Source organism: Penaeus monodon, chromosome 14 (assembly GCF_015228065.2).
Source record: "Penaeus monodon isolate SGIC_2016 chromosome 14, NSTDA_Pmon_1, whole genome shotgun sequence".
NCBI classification, from domain to species: domain Eukaryota; kingdom Metazoa; phylum Arthropoda; class Malacostraca; order Decapoda; family Penaeidae; genus Penaeus; species Penaeus monodon.
Window position 1 is genome coordinate 5,609,737 of NC_051399.1, and position 7,500 is coordinate 5,617,236.

A 7,500-nucleotide genomic window follows, 5' to 3' on the forward strand; every position below is an offset into this window, starting at 1 on the left:
GATATATAAATAAAATTATTTCAGTTTGATGCAAATGAATGAATTAAGTGATATATGAAAGTTATATATATGAATATAAATAAATTAATAAATATTCATATTCATATTAATATTCATATTCAAATGAATAATGTATGAATAAACACGTGAATACGAAGTTAAAGTGATAATATATAAGTAAATGGGTAAATAACGAATGAATGATACATGAATAAATGAATGAGCGAACGTGTATATATAGACAGAAATAAATCAATAAATCAATAAATAAGTTTATGAATATAAGTATATGAATAGATGCATACGTAAATGCATGGATACATACATGAGTTAATTAATCACACAGATGAATAGATGAACAGATAAATCAATGAATAATTAGGCGAAAAAACAGCTACATTATCAAAACAAACAAACACAAACACACAATTAGATAAACAAACAAACAAATGACAAAAAAACAAATAAATAACAGTAATGATAATAATAATAATAATAATAATAATAATAATAATAATAATAATAATAATAATAATAATAATAATAATAATAATAATAATAATAATAATAATAATAATAATAATAATAATAATAATAATAATAATGATAATGATAATAATAATGATAATAATAATAATAATAATAATAATAATAATAATAATAATAATAATAATAATAATAATGATAATAATAATAATGATAATAATAATAATAATAATAATAATAATAATGATAATAATAATAATAATAATAATGATAATTGATTAGGTAACTATGACAGATTTGCACAGATGATCCGAGGGTGGAAATATTCAAACGATTTTAAGGGTAACGAATTAATGGAGCAGGAGTGTGTGTGTGTGTGTGTGGGTGGGGTGGGGGGGGGGATTGTCTATTGTTTTCATGTATATTAGTATGCAGATTACCACGCTTTGATAAATTGATGCGTATTGTCTTTCTGTCTCCCTCTATATGCGTGTCTGTTTCTGTGTCTGCGTTTGGTTCTGTCTCTGTCTCTCTTTCATTCACTCGTTCTGTCTCTGTCTGTCTGTCTGTTTGTCTCTCTCTCTCTCTCTCTCTCTCTCTCTCTCTCTCTCTCTCTTCTCTCTCTCTCTCTCTCTCTCTCTCTCTCTCTCTCTCTCTCTCTCTCGTTCTCTCTTTCTCTGTCTGTGTCTGTCTCTCCCTCTTTCTCTCTATCTATCTATCTTTCTATCTATATATCTATCTCTTGCTCTCTCCCTCTCTTTCTTTCTCTATCCTTCACACACACACACACACACACACACACACACACACACACACACACACACACACACACACACACACACACACACACACACACACATACATACACAAGCAGAGGAACCCCAGGTTATAATAAAGAATCGTGTTTGTGTATGATGTTTACCTCTGTGTGTCAGTGTGTGTGTGTGTGTGTGTGTGTGTGTGTGTGTGTGTGTGTGTCATCAAGATGTAAAGAAGAGCAGATAAAAAAATAAGAAAAAAAAAAAACATTATGTAAATATATGCCGTGTCATTCAGATGTAGATAGAGAGTTGGGATGAATGAGAGAGTTAGCTCAATATTTTGTCTGGGTCGATGGAAAGGCCGATAAAGGGGATATATAATTCTACCCTACAAGGCCCCCTGGTTCGGCCACAATCTATTGGAATCTAATCCTCCAATAGGGAAATGAATCCTATTGCAAAACCAAGCCTTTTTCCCTTATCAATATTGATGGAGCGTGAGTGCCTGCTGTCGGATTCCTCTGCCTTTCCCTGTTTCTGTCTTTCCCTCTCCTCCTTTCTTTATCTCTCTCTCTCTATCTCATTCTACTTCTTCCCTCTTCTTTCCTCTCCCTACCTCTCCACTCCCCCCCTCTTTCTTTCTCTCTAAACCTCTCCCTTTCTCCTTCCTGTCTCTACCTTATCTCCCTATTCTTCCTTTCTCTATTTTTCCTGCCTCTCTCCTCCTCTCTCTTCCTGTACCTACCTCTCCCCCCTCCTTCCTCCTCCTCGTCCCTGCCTTTCTCTACCTCTTTCGTCTCCCCTCTTTCCCCCTCCCTTCCTCTCCCCTCCTCCTTCACCTCCTCTTATTCTTCTGTCCTCCTTCCTCTCCTCTCCCCTCCTCCTTCCTCTTCTCTTCCTCTCCTCTCCCCTCCTCTTTCCTCTCCTCTTCCTCCCTGTCCTTACCTCTCCTCCTACTTCCTTCCTCACTCTACCTCTCCCTTACCTCCCTACCCACCTCATTCTTATCCCTACCTCCCCCCTCCTCATTCCTATCTCTCCCCTCCCCTCCTCCTCCCTGTATCTACCTCTGCCCCCTCCTTCCTCCTCCTTGCCCCCTCCCTACCAACCGAGGCACTTAATGGCACCTCTTGGCACTACAGGTAATAGGCTGTTTTCCAAGACGTCTTTTCCGGGCTTGGCGTAAAAACATAAGGTTACTGCGCTGTAGAAGAAAAAAATAATAAAATTAAACGACATGGCAACCAAATGATTAAAATATAAATTTCTAGAACAATAAAAAGGAATTTTCATCTCTTTTTTTCTATCTTTTCTTTCAATATCATCAGAGTTTGTACATATTCCGTTCCATTAGTTAAGTTTCTGTTCCAATATAACGTTGGATAATAACATCAGTAGTTATTCATTCTGATCAGAGCTTCAAAAGGTAATGCAGAATATAGAGAATTGTGCCTTTGATTATTTCAATGAATATGTAATTTGCTGTAAAGGGGAAGAGGCCAAACATACGTGGGATTTTAGGATCAAGAACCACTGCATTCCTGTATTTCAGAAATTCTATGGGTATTCTATGAAGGGTGAGAGGCCTAATTATGCGCCTCATATATATCCTTTTTCTTCCATGTGTGTGTGTGTGTGTGTGTGTGTGTGTGTTTGGTTCTTTATCTGTCTATGTGTGTATCTGTGTCGCTTTTCTCTCTTTCTCTTTCTCCCCCCCCCCTCTCTCTCTCTCTCTCTCTCTCTCTCTCTCTCTCTCTCTCTCTCTCTCTCTATGCATTCCTCTCCCCTCCCCCTCTCTCTCCATCACCCTCTATCTCATTCCATTTTCCCTCTTTCCTCTCCCCCTTCTCTTTCACCCTCTCTCTCTACCTCCCCTACTCTTTCTCCCTTCTTCCTTCCTCTTTTCTTCTCCCCCCTCTCTCTATCTCCCCCACACATTCTCCCTCCTTCCTCTTCTCTCTCCCCATCTCTCTTTCTATCTCCCTCCTCCCTCCACCCTCTCTCTCCCACTCATCCTCTCTCTCCTTTCCCACCCCCTTCTCTCTTCTTCCTCCTTCCCTTTCCATCTCCCCCAATCATTCTCCCTCCTTCCTCTCCTCTCTTCGCTAATCAGGTTCTGGATGCCCTACCAGATGTCCTTAACATCACAACTGTTGCTGCGAGATGAGTTTCGTCAAATCACACGAGAGATGATTTGTTTTTCTTTCGTTAGCTTCGACGGTCGAAAGTCTGTGTTGCTAATTATTATAATTCCTCCGAATTATTTTTCCGTATGAATAAAATATTTAAGGATTTTATATTATTTTATTTTATTTTATTCATTTTAAGCATTATTGAATAAGAAAACTAAAAGACAGTGTAGCTATGTATCCATAAGCTACCCCGCCCCACAACCCTCACCCCAGGAAAAATTGGCATTGCAGTATGTATCATGTTCCCCGTAAAAAAAATAACATTGCAATATATGAATTACCCCCCCCCCCCTTTCAGAGACTCATAACCAATCGTTTCATCGTTAATGAACTTTCCAAAGCACCTGCTTCTATACTTTAATGATATTGTCAGAGTACACATTTGACGCCGTTCATGTCAGATTCATATTACCGTTTTAAATGGTTAATTATGTTAAATTAAGACTGTGCTGGTTAAACTATCACTATGCTTGCATGCTTGTTAAACTATGACTGTGCTTGTTAAACGATGTCGTGCTTGTTAAACTATGACTATGCGTTGTTAAAATATGACTATGTTTGTTAAACTATGACTGTGCTTGTTAAACTATAACTATGCTTGTTAAACTATGACTGTGCTTGTTAAATTATGATTAAGCTTTTTGAACTATAGCAATGCTTGTTAGACCATGACTGAGGTTGTTAAACTATGGCTATGCTTGTTAAAACATGACTATGCTTGTTAAACTATGGCTATGCTTATAACTATGACTATGCTTGTTAAACTATGGCTTTGCTTGTTAAACCATGACTGTGCTTCTTAAGCTATGACTATGCTTATTAACTAAACTATGACTATGTTTGATAAAATATGACTATGCTTGTTAAACCATGACTATGCTTGTTAAACTATGACAATGCTTTATAAACCATGACTGTGCTTGCCAAATTATGACTATGCTTGCTAAATTATGACTATGCTTGTTAAACTATGCTTGAACATATATCGATATTATAATTATTTTTAAATGTTTTACATTTTCAATATCATTAAAAATATCAGCTATTATTATGTTAAATATAAGTAATCGTAAATACAGATGATCATTTTTAACCATACAGGTATAGGAACAAAAAGAATGTATGGAAGATTTTAAAACATCAGGAAAAAAACAGACTTCATGCAAATGACGTACAAATAAACATATAAACATATCATCCTTGTCTGCACCTCTTCCTCCCTCTTTCTTATGTTCCTCCAACGAAACGAAAATTGCTCTGTCCCGCCAGGTACTCTTCCGAGAATATCGCAGTGACATCTTTCTCCTGCCTGAGTGACATTTGAGCAATATTTGGCGCCGTTTGCGAAATTCCATCCTCGAGAAGTGACGCAAATCCCGAGTTCAATTTGCAATTTTTTTTTTTTTTTTTTTGCGTGCGTGTGAGTCGGTATCGCTGGTTAGTTGACTGCCTCGTGACGTCACACTCGTGAGAGCACCAAGCCCCGCCCACTCGATGGAGGGTGCCAGTGACTCTGCTCTCGGACTCCGGTTTCAAATGGGGCGGAATAATGCGTGTTTGGGGGGTGGGGGGGGGAGTGGGGGAGGGAGGGGCTTATTTTTTTTCGGTTCAAGCCTTTGTTGCTCTTTGTCTCTTTGTTTCTCCTTCTCGTTCTCGAATTATTATTTTTTGGTTTACATTCATTTTCTCATTCTCTCTCTGTCGTTCTCTTGTTCCTTGTCTCTCTTTCGGTCAGTTTCTCGGTCATTCAGTCTCTGTCTCTCCCTCTCTCTCTCTCTCTCTCTCTCTCTCTCTCTCTCTCTCTCTATCTATCTATCTATCTATCTATCTCTCTCTCTCTCTCACTCTCTCTCACTCTTCCTCTCTCTAACCCCCCCCCTCTCTCTCTCTCTCTCTCTCTCTCTCTCTCGCTCTCTCTCTCTCTCTCTCTCTCTCTCTCTCTCTCTCTCACTCTTCCTCTCTCTAACCCCCTCCCCCTCTCGTTGTCTCTCTTTCCAACTCAAATGGAAAGGAAAGTGAAACGAGTATTTTAGATATGATCTTTACCATTAATTCCCACATGGATGTAGCAAAACGTAAATTGGTTCCCTTTCCCCCAAGGTCTGAAATTCTGCTGCATCGTGCCAAGAAAATCAAAGTTGTTTTGAATGAATGATTGGAGTTAATGCATGAGGATGGAGGTGTCTGTGTCAGGTGTGTGTGTGTGTGTGTATATATATATATATATATATATATATATATATATATATATATATATATATATATATATATATATATATGTGTGTGTGTGTGTGTGTGTGTGTGTGTGTGTGTGTGTGTGTGTGTGTGTGTGTGTGTGTGTGTGTGTTGTGTGTGTGTGTGTGTGTGTGTGTGTGTGTGTGTGTGTGTGTGTGTGTAGGAATATATATATATATATATATATATATATATATATATATATATATATATATATATATATATATATATGTGTGTGTGTGTGTGTGTGTGTGTGTGTGTGTGTGTGTGTGTGTGTGTGTGTGTGTGTGTGTGTGTGTGTGTGTATGTGTGTGTGTGTGTGTTCGTGTGTGTGTGTGTGTGTGTGTGTGTGTGTGTGTGTGCATATATATACAAATACATATATATTATATTTTGTTTGATTCTTCTGTTTTTTTATGAAAAAAAAAATAATTATTAATAAATATTCCTTAACATAAAAAATCATATATTGTTCGCGTTTATTCTTTTTTTCTATTCTTCTTCTTCTTCTTCTTTTCATTACCTAACCTTTCGTCTATCTGTTTCCTGCTCTTTTCCTTCTTTTTTCTTTTATCTTATCTTCTATTACAGTTTTTCTTTATTTTATTTGGCTCCGTTCTGTCCGTCACTCTTATTCTCGCCTTTTCTCTCTTATTTTCGTGTCTTCTTTCTCATTTTCATTCTCTTTTTTTGTTTGTGTGTCTGTCTATCTGTCGGTTTGTCTTTCTCTCTCTCTCTGTCAGTCTGCCTTTCTCTCTCTCTCTTTTTCCTTCTCCTTCCCTTCCTCTCTCTCTCTGTCTCTCCCTCTCCCTTTTGTTCTCTCCCTCTCTCCTTCCTTCCCTCCTCTCCCCTTCTCTCTTTGTCCATCTCTCCCTCTCTTTCTCTCTCTCTGTTCTCCCTCTCTCTCTCCCTCCCTCTCTCCTTCTCTCCTTCTCTCCCTCCCTCTCTCTCTCCCTCCCTCTCTCCCTCTCTCTTCCCCCACCACCGACATTCCCATTCGACCCGTCAGCTTGAGAAAACATCAAGCTTATTAATAATGCCGTTTTCTCGAGACTGATTGGGTGTCAAGACCGAAGGACGAGGAAAGATTCGCGGGTTCGAGACTTCGAATCTCGAAGCATTGCTTTTCTTTCTTCTGCTTTTTATCACTTATTGTCATTTGTCCACTGTTTCGGACTCTAATGGAGGATATATAATGAATAAGGTGAATGAATGAATAATTCAAAAAAAAAGAAAAAAAGATAGGTAAGTGCAGTTCGAAGGAAAATCTAAAGTAGATGTTTAAGTAAATGAATGAATGATTAATAAAAGTAAATAAGTATGATAAACAAGTAATTAAGTAAACAAGTGAATAAATAAATGTATAGATAAAGACAAAATGAGGATAAATAAACAAGTAAACAAACAGATAGATAGATCAATAGATAAACAAATTATAAAACAAACAAAGCGATTATAGACAAACAAAATAAAGATAACTAAACAAACAGACAGATAGATAGATCAATAGATAAACAAATAAATGATGAATACATAAATAAACGAACAATAAAAAAAATAGAACTTCACTATTGAAAGGGGATATTCCATGGCCATTTTTATTATTATTTATTTCATTTATTGACGTTTTTATGTTATTATTTTTTTTGGGGGTGGGGGGGGGGTGGGGGGGTGTTTTATTTTGTTTTGCGAGTCTGTTGGATTGACAATATACTTGACGATTCGTTTCCTCGTGTCAATCTTTCTATCTCTGCCTCTCTCTTTCGCTGTCTGTCTGTCTATATGCCAGTCTGTTTCGTTTAATCTGTTTCCTAGTTGGTCTGTAA